At 45.4% G+C, this 16,368-nt stretch overlaps 1 protein-coding gene and 1 non-coding gene across 2 annotated transcripts in view; one reads left to right on the top strand and one right to left on the bottom strand.

The window, feature by feature from the left end:
• The window catches only part of LOC132808533 (gastrula zinc finger protein XlCGF7.1-like), a 218,418-nt gene that overhangs the window by 102,136 nt on the left and 99,914 nt on the right, over positions 1–16,368 (bottom strand). The gene's annotated exons all lie outside the window — the stretch shown is intronic.
• Positions 6,294–6,367, top strand: trnan-guu (transfer RNA asparagine (anticodon GUU)). The gene has a single exon. It is a non-coding gene; the product is annotated as a tRNA-Asn (tRNA).

Below are 16,368 nucleotides of genomic sequence, written 5' to 3'. Positions count from 1 at the left end.
GAATAGACGCAAACGGGAATTCGGTGGTCATGTTTAAAGTAACACTGTGCAGAATTACATGGAGAAGGAAAGAGAATGATACGAATAGAGACCCACGTTTACTTACTGTGTCGAACCAGCAGAGCGAAGGTGGGCCGCATGGCCTCCGTCTGTGCTGTGACACATGCTGTGATTCAGAATGGAATCACAGTTCGACCGACAGAATGTGGGAAGTTAGGAAAAAGTTTATATTTACACAGCTTCCATCCGTCTGTGCAACAGCATATGATAGGACAGCAGTGGAGATGTTTGACATCAGTCTCGAAGGGCCCTGTGGAAAACTCTCGGCATGTAGGAGCAGAGTGGCTTAGTGGTTGTGTGCTGGGCTCATAGCCCCGAGGTCGATGGATTGAAGTCATCCTCCGCTGTAGTGCAATGTCTCCTTGAGCGGCTTCCTTTTGAACTGGGGCTGTGCTATATTCTATATCTTGCCTTTGCACCTACTGCCTGAGTGTCTGAATACCCTGTATCATACCGATACTCTCGGGGAACTCACACGATTCAAGTAACATGCTTTTGGAGGTCTGAGTGGTCTTCTCCTGTTCTTCGTCGGTTTCCTATGAACTGATTCGCAAAACCACTTCTTCTCAATGCCAATGAACTAATAAAGTTGAAACGCATGCCTTGTACTTCCATCCATTTCCTGCATTAATCGCCACGCCGGGTCGGACGTGAATGACAAGACGATAAGTATGTCAGAAACCGTATCACCACTCAAACACAATCCCTTACTATGAGGACAGATATCACTGATTGTGAATCACCTCAGAGAGAGGCAAGTGGCAGAGAGTCGCCGATGGGCTGAACGGCTTGTGTCTACGCGAGAATGGTGCTACGTGTTTATGCCGTCCCACTGCCTGTCTCTGGGACAGAGAGGCTGAGGGAGCAAAACTGGTTCATTTTTAACCGTCCCTTCCGTGTTGGACTGCCTGCAGTCCCTCAGCTCAGGGCCATGGGGATGACTCTCAGTGAGTGAAGGTTTCACTCGGATTCTCTTCATCTGCGACACTTGGGACTCAGATGTTAACTGCTGCGCAGTCGCAGCAAAGAAAGCGATGCCCACTTTGCAATAGACTTTCCGTAAGATTGCTGCGTGAAGACGATTTCTGAACACCAAGCAAGCTGTACAACAATGTGAATTTACTTGAGGGAAGAGTGCTTGGTGTCCATTTCTCTCTGTCTCGCCAGCACAGCATCTTTCTATCTCTCCGATAATAGACCTTTGGAGGAAATTCATATTCAAAGTTACTCACTTCCCACTCATTAGTGTAAGTGATTTCTCTCACCTCAAGTGATTGAGAGAGACAGCAGAAGAGCGAATGGAGTCTTCCCTCACCCCAGAACAGCTTGCGAGTAGAAACAAAATGGTTTAATTATCTGCCAGTTCAGAGAGTCCAATTCCTGGGGATGAGACAAACATCAGCGCCCCGGGGACAGAATGACAAGCAGATGTTCTGGAAACTCTTTGATGCTTGCAATTCTTGGAGCAATGTATTTCACGCTGAGCAAGTTTCAACTGGCTCAGAGTTGTGGTTCTGTTGGCCGAGCTGGAAGTTTTTGTTGCAAACGTTTCGTCCCCTGGCTAGGAGACATCATCAGTGCTCTGGAGCCTCCTGCGAAGCGCTTCTTTGATGTTTCTTACGGTATTTATAGTGGTTTGTTCTTGCCGCTTCCGGGTGTCAGTTTCAGCTGTCCGTTGTAGTGGTTTGTATATGGGGTCCAGGTCGATGTGTCTGTTGATGGAGTTTGTGGATGAATGCCATGCTTCTAGGAATTCTCTGGCTGTTCTCTGTCTGGCTTGCCCTATGATAGTAGTGCTTTCCCAGTCAAATTCATGTTGCTTGTTGTCTGAGTGTATGGCTACTAGGGATAGCTGGTCGTGTCGTTTTGTGGCTAGCTGATGTTCATGGATGCGGATTGTTAGTTGTCTTCCTGTTTGTCCTATATAGTGTTTTGTGCAGTCCTTGCATGGTATTTTGTAAACTATGTTAGTTTGGCTCATGCTGGGTCCTTTGTTCTACTAAGTTGTTGTCTGAGCGTGGCTGTTGGTTTGTGTGCCGTTATGAGTCCTAAGGGTCGCAGTAGTCTGGCTGTCAGTTCTGAGACGCTCCTGACATATGGTAGTGTGGCTAGTCCTTTTGGTTGTAGCATGTCCTCGTTCCGTGGTCTATCTCTTAGGCATCTGGTGATAAAGTTGCGTGGGTATCCGTTTTTGGCGAATACCTTGTATAGGCGTTCCTCTTCCTCTTTTCGCAGTTCTGGTGTACTGCAGTGTGTTGTGGCTCTTTTGAATAGTGTCCTGATGCAGCTTTGTTTGTGTGTGTTGGGGTGGTTACTTTCATAGTTTAGGACTTGGTCTGTGTGTGTTGGTTTCCTGTGTACCCTTGTGGTGAATTCTACGTTAGGTGTTCTCTCTACTACCACGTCTAGGAATGGGAGTTGGCTATCCTTTTCCTCTTCTCTCGTGAATCGGATTCCTGTGAGTGTGGCGTTGATGATTCGGTGTGTTTTTTCTATTTCTGTGTTTTTTGATGATTACAAAGGTGTCATCTACATATCTGATCCAGAGTTCGTTTGGATTTGTGGTAGGGCGGTTTGTTCTAACCTTTGCATAACTGCTTCTGCTATGAGTCCCGAGATTGGTGATCCCATGGGTGTTCCGTTGATTTGTTCGTATATCTGATTGTTGAATGTAAAGTGTGTAGTGAGGCACAGGTCCAGTAGTTTAAGTATGCCGTCCTTGTTGATAGGTTCAGCCTCCTGTGTTCTGTTATGTATGTCCAGTAGGTTGGCTATTGTTTCTTTGGCTAGGGTTTTGTCAATTGAAGTGAACAGTGCCGTCACGTCGAATGAGATCATGGTTTCTTCTTTGTCTCCAGAGTCTCCAGTGTACATTACCCCCTGAGTTTATATTTGCACATCGGCGATATGTCTGCACAACAGCACATGACACTACAGCAGTGAAGATCTTTTGATTTCATTCTCGAACGTGCAAGACACACGCCAACTGAAAAGCTGAATACTTTTCACTGAGTACTCGGGAAAGCTGCCGTGCAGTGCAGGAGAATGGCACAGCGGGTGCATGTTAGGATCACAACCCAGAAGGGAAACCATTTTCACTTCTTTACTCAATGTCGTCTTCAGCAGCTTTCCCCTATAACGGCGCTCCGCTCTCTCCTTTACCTTGTCATCTGCTTCCCAAAACTTCGTGTATCTGAGCTCAATGTGTCACATCGATACACAAGTCAAATTTACACCGTTGTTCTGGCACGCTTGTGGAGCTCTGAGTCGTGTTGTCCAGTTTTCTGTCGGTGTGTTCTGATCTCAAGTGTTAAACCTCTTCTCTCAGATGGCAATGAACCGGTGAAGTTGAAACACATGACTTGCTGTTTTTGTCCATTTCCTGCGGTAAAGAAACCGACGCCCGTGTAATAAAAGACTCTCTGCAGGATTGCTGTGTCAAGACAAATTCTGAACACCAAGCAGGCTGCACAAAAATGCACTCATACCAATTTACCTGAGGGAAGGGTCTCCATTTCTCTCGGTCCCGACAACACAGCATCTTTCAGTCTCTCCGTTAACAGGAGCTTTGGAACAAGCTCAAAGTTGCCCATTTCCTACGCATTTCTGTAACTGACTTATCCTGCCTCAACAACTAGTGAGAGAGAGCAGAAGAGCGTGTGGGCTCCTTCTTCCACCAGGACAGCTTGCAAGGAGAAATAAAATGGTTCAATTATCCACCAGTGGAGAGAGCCCGGTGCCTGGAGACGGGACAAACAGCAGCGTCCTGGGAGCAGGGAGACAGATTGAGAAGCAGATGTTCTTGAAACTCTTCCCTGCTTGCAATTGTGGGAGCAATGTACAATGTATTTCGTACTGAGCAAGTCTCAGCTGCTTCAGGAGGTGGCTGCACCCATGGCTGGTGGCTCGTTAGTCTGGCATATGATTCTAGTTTTGGGTCTTCTCGCGAATGCAGACGTGTGAGGGTTCCCGGTTTCCAATCCCAGGCGAACCATCATTTCTTAAATTGACCAGAGCAAAAATGCCCGATCAATTTTCTCAAAAAGCCGCTTCTTAAATAAGATCGGACTGCCTGAATTAGGGACGGCGCAAAAGCTGCCATTGCAGTGAACCCTACGAAGGGAAACACATGTTCAAAGTGAAAACAAGTATTGCAGATTTTTCGCCCGCGCAATTCGAGTCTGAATGAATCCTCCACCTGTATTACGCTCAATTCTGAGGGTGATACTTCAGGAAGCGGGGAAGTGAAGTGATTGCAGACAGCACTGAACAGGTTAACGTGAATGGTGCCGTCCTGAGGAATGTCAGCAATGAAGGGAGATTGGAAAGTTTGGGGCAGCTCTCTTTGGAGAACAGAGGGCTGAAAGCTGGCCTGATTGAGGTTTTCCACATCATGAGGGTTTTAGACAGAGGAAATAATGCAGTGAAAATGCCCCCAGGCCTGAAAGGTTCGAGAACGATTTGGCACAGATTGAAAGTCATCAGGAAAATAAGTAAAAGTGACATTAGGAAGGCCGTTTTCGCACAGGGAGTGGGGTCAGTAAATCCCTGTCTAGACAGTGACAAAGAGGCAGATTCAGTGGACACAAAAGGGAATTCGGTGGGCATACTCAATGTAACAATGTGCAGATTTACAGGGAGAAGGCGACAGAGTAAGACACTTATTTACATATTGTGTTGAACCAGCAGAGCTAAGGTGGGCTGCAGGCCTCAGTCTGCGCTGTCACACATTTTGTGATTCTGAGTGAAACCGGAGTGGGACCAACAGAACGTAGGAAATTTGACAACGGGTATATTCTGCCCAACAGGATACTCCATCACAGCAATGAAGGTGTTTTGACATCATTCTCGAAGGTACAGGCCACAATGCAGATTCAAAACCGAGTATTCATTTGAATCACTGAGTAATTTGTTTACAGTTGTTCAGTTGAGGTGAGCGGAGTTGCGCATTGGGAGCCACTCCAGTTGATCTGTCGAAGCCGTTTTCTCCTGTGTGATAGTCCCACCAGCACTCCAATTTGCTGTGCTTCCAGTCAGTAGATACAGATTACTGTCCCATACTGATACACGTCCCACGATGACCCAGCTGTGGTGACAAGCTTGTGAAGGTCTGAGTGCTCTTCTCCTGTTCTCTGTCGGCCTCTTATGATCCGAATCTTCAAACCTCTCTTCTCCGAGATAGATATAAACTGGTGAAGGTGAAACTCATCAGTTGCGGTGAGTCCCATGCGCAGGAGGCCCTGCAGTAATTCCCCACGCTGTCTCACACAGCAGCATCCTCTCGGTGAATTACGCTTGGCAAAAAAAACGATTGAACCAAATCAGTGTCGGCCACTGGATTTTACTGACACCGTTTATACAATTCAGGCTCACCGTTAATGTGGAGAGGGGCCGTCAGACTGTAGTTTCCGCTCCTTCTGTTGAATAAAGATAATTTTAACAGTGTCCAGTGAGAGGAAAGAATTTGTTGTTGGTGGTAAACATTTCTATCTGAACTCGCTGTCACTCTGCTATGACAGGATGAGCTGGGACCTCCTGATAGATTGAAACACACAACTGGTAATCTCTAGATTATGTTGTAAAAATATCGGTGCAATGTTATTCACACCGCGCTGTCACCAACTGAACAAAGCAGCTGGGTGTTTAAATCCCGTGATGTACAGCTTGTGTTTTCATTCTCACACTGGGGAGAGCTGAGCATTTACCCAAACACTGGGCACACCACTTCCCTGACACAGCGTTCACAAATCAAACTGACAGCAAAGCTTCCCGTGTGATCGCAAGTTTCCGCAACGAAGATTTGGCTCAACAGATATCGGGAGTGAACGTAATCCTTATTTGATTTGAAATGTAAGAAGCAGATTTTTAGTGAGCCGGACGCGATTTGAGCACGCAACCTACTGATCTGGAATCAGACGTGGTACAGTTGCGCCACAAACTGCGAGGTCACTAGGATCCTCTTTTCATGCTTAAGGGAAGTGATCGCACTACAAGGATTTTACGTTATGAGTAACAATGGAGATCAACAGTTCATGTCTGTTCTGTTTCTCCCCCCTCTCTTTCTGCAGAGGGTGGGATCAGACTCTCCCCGGTGTCTCCACAATGAATGTCCCAGGCATTATTAAGGAAAAGTAAAAGTGATAGACGACAATTGCAATTCTAGGCGGGGCAGGCTGAATTATGAATTCACTAATAGCCTCCCCTAAGCGATGGCGCAGCCGTTGACATCGCCTGTCTCTGTGGCGCAATTGGTCAGCGCGTTCGGCTGTTAACCAAAAGGTTTGTGGCTCGAACCCACCCAGGGACGCTTAGTTCGCTGCTCTTCCTTGGCTTCGCGGCTGTGTGCCCTTTAATGGGGTCAGGGAAATGATATCCAATCGGAAACCTTCTCTGCAAAGGGGCTTCTGAGTTGTATTATTTCCTAACGTAAGGGACTGCGGATGCTGAGAACCCGAGCCAAAAAAGAGAAGCTCGGCAGGTTTGACAGCACCTGTCAGAGAAAACGGAATTCTGAAATGCTGTGTCTGATTCTCTTTCCATAGATGTTGCCTGATCTTCTCCGTTCCTCCTGAAATTTCGAGATTTGTTTTTTAACTGAAAGTTCATTTCATCTTTTGCGATGAAACACGTAGACTCGCCGTGTGTAGATATTTTACCCTTTCGAATCACTGAAGTCAATGGACAACTCTTTCATGCAGAGCATGTTGCTGGCATGGAATTAGCTGCTTGAGGAAGTCGTGGAGGCTAGTATAATTACGACACTTAAAAGGCATCTGGATGGGTACATGAATAGGAAGGGTATAGCGGGATATGGGCCAAGTGCTAGCAAATGGGACTAGACTGTTTAGGATAACTTGTCAACATGGATGAGTTGGACTGAAGGGTCTCTTTCCATGCTGTAATTCGTGTGACACTGTGGAATTCTCTGCCCAAGGGAGCAGATGAGGCAGCGTCATTAATTATATTCAAGACACAGTTGGATAGGATATTGCATGGAGGGGAATTAAGGGTGGATGGAATAATGCAGGTAGGAGTAGCTGAGTTGATGGATAGAATAGCCTTCATCTGAATGAATGGTGGAGCAGGCTCGACACGCCAAATAACCGACTCCTGCTTCTATTACTATGAACCGATAACTCTGCATTTCCCATGGCTAACCTATCTAACCTGCACATCCCTGGACATTAAGGGCAATTCCAAATCAAGGCAGGTGAGCAATGAAGTAATGTGAAAAGTGAATGTCGGAGAACAAAGGGACAAGGGGAATAAATGTACTACCAATCAAAGCTGGATTGAAAAGATCACAAAAATTGAAACTAAAGACTGTGTCTGAATATTTGCTGCACTGTAAGAAAAGTGAACGAATTGACTGAAGAAAATAAGTGTGTACAGAGGGTCAGTACAGAGACGTGGTTTTAGGATGACAAGGATTAGATCCTGAATATTGAGGGTACGGGACATTCAAATCAAATCAAACCTTTGGTAAAGGTAGAGGGTTGGCAATGCAAATCAAAGCACTGATAACATGGTAGTCTGATGTCAGTTTGGATTCCAGGTCCTGATTTATCTGTTGGTCTCCCGTTCCCACAGAGCTAGGTGTTGTCTGTTCTCAGTTCTGCTAGATTTCTATTGAAGCTTTGACAGCCCCCGCCCACTATCCCACCCGCCCAACCGCATCCCCAGCCCCCACCATCACCCCGCCCCGGCCTTTTACACCTTTCCGAACACGGTGGGTGGTATGGTGGCACAGTGGTTAGCACTGCTGCCTCACAGCGCCAGAGACCCGTGTTCAATTCCCAACTCAGGTGACTGACTGTGCGGAGTTTGCACATTCTCCCCGTGCCTGCGTGGGTTTCCTCCGGTTTCCTCCCACAGTCACAAAGATGTGCAGGCCAGGTGAACTGGCCATGCTAAATTGCCCGTAGTGTTAAGTAAAGGGAGAAATGTAGGGGAATGGGTGGGTTGCGCTGCGGCGGATCGGTGTGGACTTGTTGGGCGGAAGGGCCTGTTTCCACACTGTAAGTAATCTAATCTAATCTAAAAAAAATTCAGTCGATCAAGGCCCAACCCATAATCTCCCAGCCTGTCAACTATCAGACAGAGAGAGTCAACTTGGCTGGAAATAAAACAAGTAAAGTGAAAATGTGAAAATCATTGTCCTCAAGTTTCTCTCTGAGGTTCGCACTGCCTTCACCTGCCCAACACCCAATTCTAGATACTTGAAACTCTTGCACAATTAAATAATGAGAAGTTCAAATCCATTGTGTCCAAATCACGCTGCAAACAGCACTCTCCAGCACCACTTCCATCTATCCTCATGCCAAATGTGTGAGGCTGAAGTAGCCGCTTGAAAGCTTGGTAAATGCTTTACCTCTCAGATGAGTTACCAGCTGCATGCCCACACTTTCATTGGGACCACCTCTTCAAATCTCAGGAATAATTTCTGACCCTGCCCCACCTCATTTTATCTGATTCTGAAAATTACACTATGCCTTTGTCACCTCTTGATTTTGATTCTTCTGTCACACACCTGAAGGCCTGAAACATTCTACTCTCCATAAATCTGAGATCATCCAAACTGCTGAATAAGAAACAAATAACTGTGGATGCTGGAAATCTGAAACAGAAACAAAAACAAAAATTGCTGGAGAACCTCAGTAGGTCTGGTAGCATCAATGGGCAGACAGTACAGTCAACATTTCAGGTCCAGTGACCTCCTTTCGTTCCAGGTCACGGCTGCTTCTCTCCTTCCTCACACTAAGTTCGTTTAATCTATGATTGCTATGCCTGCTGATGCACACAGGTTCCTGGTGATGCAGCAGATCCATTATAAAATGTCAGTCTTTGCCCATAGTCTTGTCCCTCGCTATCTCTATCATCTTCTCCGGCTCTAAACCTCTGAACTCAGGGAGCTCAGTAAATGCCCAACATTCTCATTCAAACTGACATCGAACCCCAGGGTTTCCTGATGAAGGGCTTTTGCCCGAAACATCGATTGTCCTGCTCCTCGGATGCTGCCTGACCTGCTGAGCTTTTCCAGCACCACACTCTAGAATCCAACTCCAGGGGTCTGAAGTCTGGATCTCAGAACAGCACAATTAGTTATAGCAAATAGATGCGAAAGACGTTCAGGTCCCATGTATGAGTAAGATTGAGGAGTGCAGCTTAACAGTCGCAGCAAACTACAAACCACCAAAATTATCACGTGAATGACACAGAGGTCAGAAAGACTCACCACATAACTCCAGTCAAACATTCAAACATTACTCGAGGAAAAGCCTGGAAATGCCCCCCGCCCGTTAAGGCTGCGCGGTGGCTCGGGCGGTGGTTCCCGCCTCAGGTAACTGTCTGTGTGGAGTTTGCACATTCTCCCCGTGTCTGCGTGGGTTTCCTCTCACATTCCAAAACTGTGCAGGTTAGGTGAATTGGCCATGCTAAATTGTCCATAGCGTTAGGTGGATTAGGCAGAGGTAAATGTAGGGGAATGGGTCTGTGTGGGTTCTCTTTGGAGGGTTGGTGTTGGGCCTTATAGCCTGTTTCCACACTGTAGGTAATCTAATCTAATCTGTGAGAGGAGTTTCTCGAAACCATCACTGTCAGTGTTGGACCGAAATTGGCATCATTCTCCCTTCAGGCTTACGGACCATCAGTGCGCATGTTCCCAACTCCAGCCCATGTGCCTGTAAGCACGCATTGCGCGTGCTCGTGGGACTCCTGCATTAAGAATGGGGTGCGATAACAATCGCATGCCATGTTGGGTAAATTATATGCCATGGAAGACCGTGATTTTACATCAGACAGAGTGATTATAGATTGGTCGCTGAAAAAAAGTTCAAAATTAATAAACACGGAAATTTTCTGAAAGGTAGCCAAATTCAAGGAAGGGTTTTATAGACTGGAATCTAATCAAGAGATAGGGTTTGTTAACTGACAGAATAACACAATCAGAAGTGAGCTCCAGACGGAAATTTGATCGAGGGAATCAGGATGATTACATCCAGTATAACAGAAAACTGAGTGTGTAATACAGGCTATAATGTAATTGAGGGGTTCGGGATAGTTTGTATATAGAATAACATACTCGGGAATGAATTACAGACTGGAACCTAATCAAGAGGATCGTTGTGATTTATATAGAGAATAACGTACGCAGTAGTAAATTGCATCCTGGAATCTCATCAAAGCACCTTGATGCCACACTGGGTCGAATGTAGCCTTGAGGTAAAGGGCTGCCAATCTCATCTCACCTCAAGGATTAAGCTTTTTTGTCCATGTTTTAACCAAGGCTAGAATGTGGTCAGTACCTGAGTGAGCCTGGTGGTCCCCAAGCTGGTCACTCAGCAGCTCACAGCTGAGAGGATGTTATTCGATATGTTACATAGCATTATCGATAATCGGGAGTATACTGATAGGACGATTAATCCTGAGTTGGATGTGTACTGCTACTTGTGCACAGGCAATCTGGCAAATTTCCAGATTGTTGGGTAGATACCAATGTTGTAACTGCACTGAAGAGCTGAGAAAACTGAATGCAGTTTGTATTACACTCGGAGCAAGTGAATGATCTCTCCCTAGAGTGAACTCATTGATGTGTCGGCAGAAGTGAATTCTTTCACACACTCTCACCAGAATGAATGTGTTGATGTATCAGCGGGTTGTGGGACTATCCGAATCCCTTTGCAAACTCTGAGCAAGTAAATAATATATCTCCAGTGTGAACTCACTGATGTCGCAACAAGTTTGATGTCCGTGCAAATTCCTTCCCATATACAGGGCACAAAAACAGCTTGTCCCCAGTGTGAACTCGTTGGTGCACAGTGAGGTTGACTGACTGTGTGAAATACTTTCCACAGGAGGTTCAGCTAAACGGTATCTCCTCAGTGTGATAAGCACATTTTTCTGGAAGCTGGAATACACTGTGAATCTCTTTCCATATGTAGAGCAGGCAAAAGCTTATTTCCAGTGTGACTCTATCAATCAATTTCCAGCTAGACAGGGGAACTACAATCTCTTCCCATAGTCACCACGTTTACATGGTTTCATCATGGTGTTGGAGTCTTCGTGTTAATCCAGGGCAAATGATCAATGCAATGTTACGAAGTCCAGAGCATGTATTGTCAGTTTTCGATAGAGAGTGTTTTTCTCAAGTTAAAGTACAGCCACAGCTACTAGCAAAAGGTCGGGCTGTTTCAAATGTAGCAATTGGTTGTTAAATGGATACCTGTGTTCTGTTTGATGTTTTGACAACAATTCAAATTTAATTAATTTAATCTATGCCCAGGATACCAGAAGACAATGAGATTCGAATTCTATGGTTTTGATCCCTGGAAATCAATCAAATAAGAATTTAATGTGTCCTATGGGGGATATAAACCCGGCATTTTGAAAGTTAGTGGGAAGCAACTGCCGATCTAATACTTTGCTCTCAGAGAAATTGAAAACACTCTCCATCAAAGGTACCTTTTCACGTGAAACACACAGTAAAAAGAAGAGCACCCAGGAAGACCAGCAGTTAGAAAAGTGAAAACATCAATGAAGAGGAGACTGTGTGGACTTGAGATTAAGTTAAAGTAACGATTAATAAATACGTTATTAGAATAGCATATTAAGTTGTGTCGAGTTGGGGTCAGATAGTAAGTAGTTTAAGAAAGGGGTGTTGGATTTGTGAATAAGTTTTGTTTAGTGTTCACTATTAGTTAGAAAAATATTTTCTTTAAATAGTGCAATTTAGGAATTCTGTCACTCACATTTTAACAGATTAAGAGGCAAGATGAGCTTTTCTGGGCGGTTAGTTTAATTAACAGGGTTTGATCTCCATGACGTAACAATAAATATTATTCTTACTCACACACGGACTTATGGGTTATGATTCTTCTTTTCATATGTAAATCTTCTCCCTAAAATCCTGTGAGGGAGTTTTACAGCAGTTATTCCTGTCAGTTCATGTTGGAAATTCTGAATAGATTTCCCTGAAACATTGTGTCCTCTTGTTGACCAAAGCTGGAAATTCTTGACTCAGGAGACAGTGGTTTTGTCTCAATGTAACTGGTCTAGTCCTAGCTCACCCTGGTTAATGTTCTGTGGGAGGTGTTCAAATCTCACCAGGCCAAATAGAGGTGTTCCGTTACGTTATTAAAAATCTGGACTGTCAGTTATTGTAAGATACCATTGGGCTCACCTTTCTCCGGTTAGACTTACATGTGACTCCATTGTGGTTGACTCCTCACCGCCCTCCAGACAACGAGGGATGGACAATAAACACAAGCCGACTCAGAGATGAACACATATCTCTTTTATGCTTTAGCTCTTGTGTGACTGACCGCATTTCCTGCCCAATAGAAAGTGGGGCAGCTCAGGACGACATTCTGGAATTTGCGGGACTCCAGGCCAATCAGAGTGAACAAAAGGCAGCGCCAAGTTGTTTATGGAGCATGCGCAGTGCGGGTGTCTGAGCTGGTGGAGTTGAAAAGTGAGAGACAGAGCTGGAGGGAGGGATTGGATGGATTTAGGAACAACCTGCTGCGAAGTGTTTGTATTCGAGTTAGTACTGAACTCTGGGAAATTCTTTTACACGGGGTTAGAGTTGAAGAATTTCCCCACAGCAATCTCAAACCAGGAGGAACGTTTTTCTCTCCTGCACTGAGAAGGAGAGGTTCGGAGCGGCTGGTTCTTGTAGGTCAGTAAGCGGCAATTCTCTCTCTCTTCTCTCCCTCTCTCTAAAGAAACAAAACCGTGTATCTCCAGGAGGACAGTGTGTGTCTGATAGCGGAGTTTATAGGTGATGATTCTTCATCCACTCTGGTCTTGATCTTCTTGAAGTGAGGATCTGTCAGTTATTCCTGTGATGGAGATGGAGGAAACTGTCTGTAAGTATCCCATTATTCTCACTATCTTTACTCTCATTGAGGGCTGAGTCTTGTGGAGGGCCAGAACACGCCCTTCCCCTGAAGGACATTTCTCAGCTAGTTGAGTTTTTCACAACAATCCAGTAATGTTTCACGGTCAGTATTTGAGTGACTTTCACACAAATTGCTGGATTCAAAGAACTCCATGGTGACCCAATGGTTAGCACTGCTGCCTCCCAGCTCTGGGGACCTGGGTTTGATACCAGATTCGGGTGATTGCGTGGAGTAAGTAATTTCTTCATATATCTGTGTAGTTTCCTCTCGGTGCTCCTGTTTCCTCCCAAAATTCAATGATATCTGGATTAGGTGGGTTGGCCATGCTAAATTGCCCATAATGTGCAGGGATGTGCAGGCTGGATAGGTAAAACGTGGGGAATGCAGGGATATGGGACGGATCTATGTGGGATGCTCTTCAGAGGACGGGTGTGGATTCAAACGGCCTGCTTCCACACTATAAGGTTTTTATGATTCTTAACTCCTTTTAGTATCTTAAACAGTACGATTTCTCAATCTCTAATTTTTCCTGATTTAAGTTTGTTTTACAGAGAATCACAGGGGCACATTTATCAGCGAGAATTCCAAGCAAATACCTTATCAGGATCTTAAAGTGAGTCAATTAATCAGGATTTGAAAACCATTGGATTGTCAATGTTTATCTGTGGTAAAAGTTTGCAAACATCAGTGTACCCAGTGACAAATGGACAAGTCTTGCACCATTTCCACAGATTGAATAGCATCCCACCATTCACAGCAGGGAGAGATTGTATCACCACCGTGGCTCAATCCCAGCCTCAGGCGACTGTCTCTGTGGAGTTTGCACATTCTCCCGGGTTCTGCGTCAGCTCCATCTGGGTACTCCGGTTTCCTCTCCCAATTCAAAGATGGGCAGGTTAGGTCAATTGGCCATATAAAATTGCCCACAGTGTTCAGGGATGTGTAGGTTAGGTGCATTAGTCAAGGGTAAATGTTCAGTAATGGGGTTGGAGAATAGGTTTGGATGTCTTTATCCCAGAGGGTTGGTGTGGACTTGTGGACTGTAGGGATTCTATAAGTCTACCAAACCTGTCCTGTGTCTGGGTGAGGAGTCAGCTGATCATCCAATATGGAGAGACATGATCTACACCACAGAAACCATGGAAATGTGCAAACTGTGGGAGGGATACAAATGTCTCTACATGCTGAAAATTCATTGATGCAGTCACGCTGGAGATAAGTCATTCATTTACTGTTTGTGGGAAGGGATTCAATCAGTCACCCGTCCTTGAGAAACAAGAATGCACTCAGTAGGGAGAGGCCATTCATCTGCCTTAAGTGTGGGAAAGATTCAGTGACACATTCTACCTGCTGACTCACCAGTGAGATCACACTGGGGAGAGGCCATTCCCCTGCTTTGACTGTAACAAGGCATTCTCTGCTGATGAACACTGAGAGACCTTTCAAATGCTCACATTGAGAGAAAAGCTTTAAACACAAACATGAAATGCTGATACATGAGTACGTTCACACTGGGGAGAGGCCATTCCCCTCTCTGTGTGTGGGAAACGGTTTGTCCATTCAAAAAAAAACCTTCTGAAACCCCAACGAAAACACACAGGTAAGAAGCTGTTACCTGCTGCTTTTCTGGAAAGGATTCATTCAGTTATCCCACCTTCTGAGTTCACACCTGACTCAGGCAGCTGTATGCTGTTCCTGCTGTTCTCAATAAAATTCTGATGGAGCTCCAACCCCCTCCAACGCCGCAGAGGACCAGGAAACAGATGCAGTGGAACAGGGAAATGTGGCGCTTGTGATGTCACATGGGTAGGCCAGCAGAAGGCGGCATTGTGTTACTGTACTTCTCAGAGAGAGAGAGAAACTCTGACTTTGAAAGAATGCATTATAAACGTGCTGAATCAAAGTTTGTCCCATTGCAGGCAGAACTGGGCATACACCAACACGCACAGGCACAAAATCAGATTCACAGACAGATATAAAGAAACTTTCCGACACACACGTCCGGGACAATGTGTGCCACTGCCGACAGAATTTGTCATTCATACACAGACAGATACACTCACACTTCTCTCCGATGTAATCTGTGTCCTATTGCTTGCAGAGATAGTCACATCAACACAGAAAAACAGACATTAACACAGAGATGGGAGCGCAATACGGTTAGAGTGAGATGCAGAATCACTGACTTTTACAAATATGTCCAGAGATATACTCAGACAATGTTGTATTCGGCTGTGTGAAAATCCTTGGCTCATAGTCCCAATGTGAGTGAAATAGTTTTCCCACTCCACTGACGTGAATCTTAAAGAAGAAGCCGGGGAGCAAGCTCCCTTTCTTTTCGATGACATTTCTCATTTTGTAGTCGTCAGGGGTCACACCTGCGTGGGGAAACCGCAATGGGTTTCAAGTCCATCGCATTAACCACTCAGCCCACGAATACAGAACCACACTGACAGCTTCACTTCCCAGGTCTGTCTGCCTGCGGAGCTGAGAAAGAGTGAATCATCGCAGAGTTTTTTTGAATCCATTCGCTTCACGGTGATTCGAAAGGGTTAAATATCTGCACACGGCGAGTCTAGGTGTTTCATTCCTAAATACGAAATGAACTTTTAGTTAAAAACAAATATGGAAAATTGCAGGAGGAACGGAGAAGGTCAGGCAACATCTATGGAAAGAGAATCAGACACAGCATTTAAGAATTCCGTTTTCTCCGACAGGTGCTGTCAAACCTGCCGAGTTTCTCTTTTTGTCTCGGCTTCTCCGCATTCGCAGTCCCTTACGTCAGGCATTAATTCAATTCAGAAACCCCTTTGTGGAAAGGTTTTCGTTTGGGGAACATTTTCCTGACCCCATTTAAAAGCACGCAGATTCAAAGTCAAGGAAGAACAGCGCACTAAGTGTCCCTGGGTGGGTTCGAACCACCAACTCTTCCGTTAACAGACGAACGTGCTGACCCATTGCGCCACAGAGACAGGCGCTGCAAGCTGTTTCGCTGCACCATGATTTAGGGGTGACTGTTAGTAAATACATAATTCAGCCACCCCGCCTAGAATTACAATTGTCGTCTATCACTTTTACTTTTCCTTAATAATGCCTAGGACATTCATTGTGGAGACACCGGGGACAGTCTGATCCCACCCTCTGCAGACATATCCATGTCACGAGGAATTAGCTTTCTTCCTCCGGGACCGTCGCCCTTCGAGCCTTTCAGTGTTTTGCCTGTTCCCGAGTTCTCTTATGGGCTCGGAGGCGAGAAGGGGTTTGAATTCCTGATGTGCACGAACGACAATTCTTTCAATGTCTCAGATCAGTTCATGTCCCGAGAACATCAGAGTCAATCTCCCGGCCTCTTCAACAAGGGGACGGTGTCTGGACTGTCTCTGCTCAGTCGGACGGTTCATCTTTCATT

Source organism: Hemiscyllium ocellatum, assembly GCF_020745735.1.
Source record: "Hemiscyllium ocellatum isolate sHemOce1 chromosome 27 unlocalized genomic scaffold, sHemOce1.pat.X.cur. SUPER_27_unloc_7, whole genome shotgun sequence".
NCBI classification, from domain to species: Eukaryota; Metazoa; Chordata; class Chondrichthyes; order Orectolobiformes; family Hemiscylliidae; genus Hemiscyllium; species Hemiscyllium ocellatum.
This window is presented reverse-complemented; position numbering and strand designations above follow the sequence as displayed.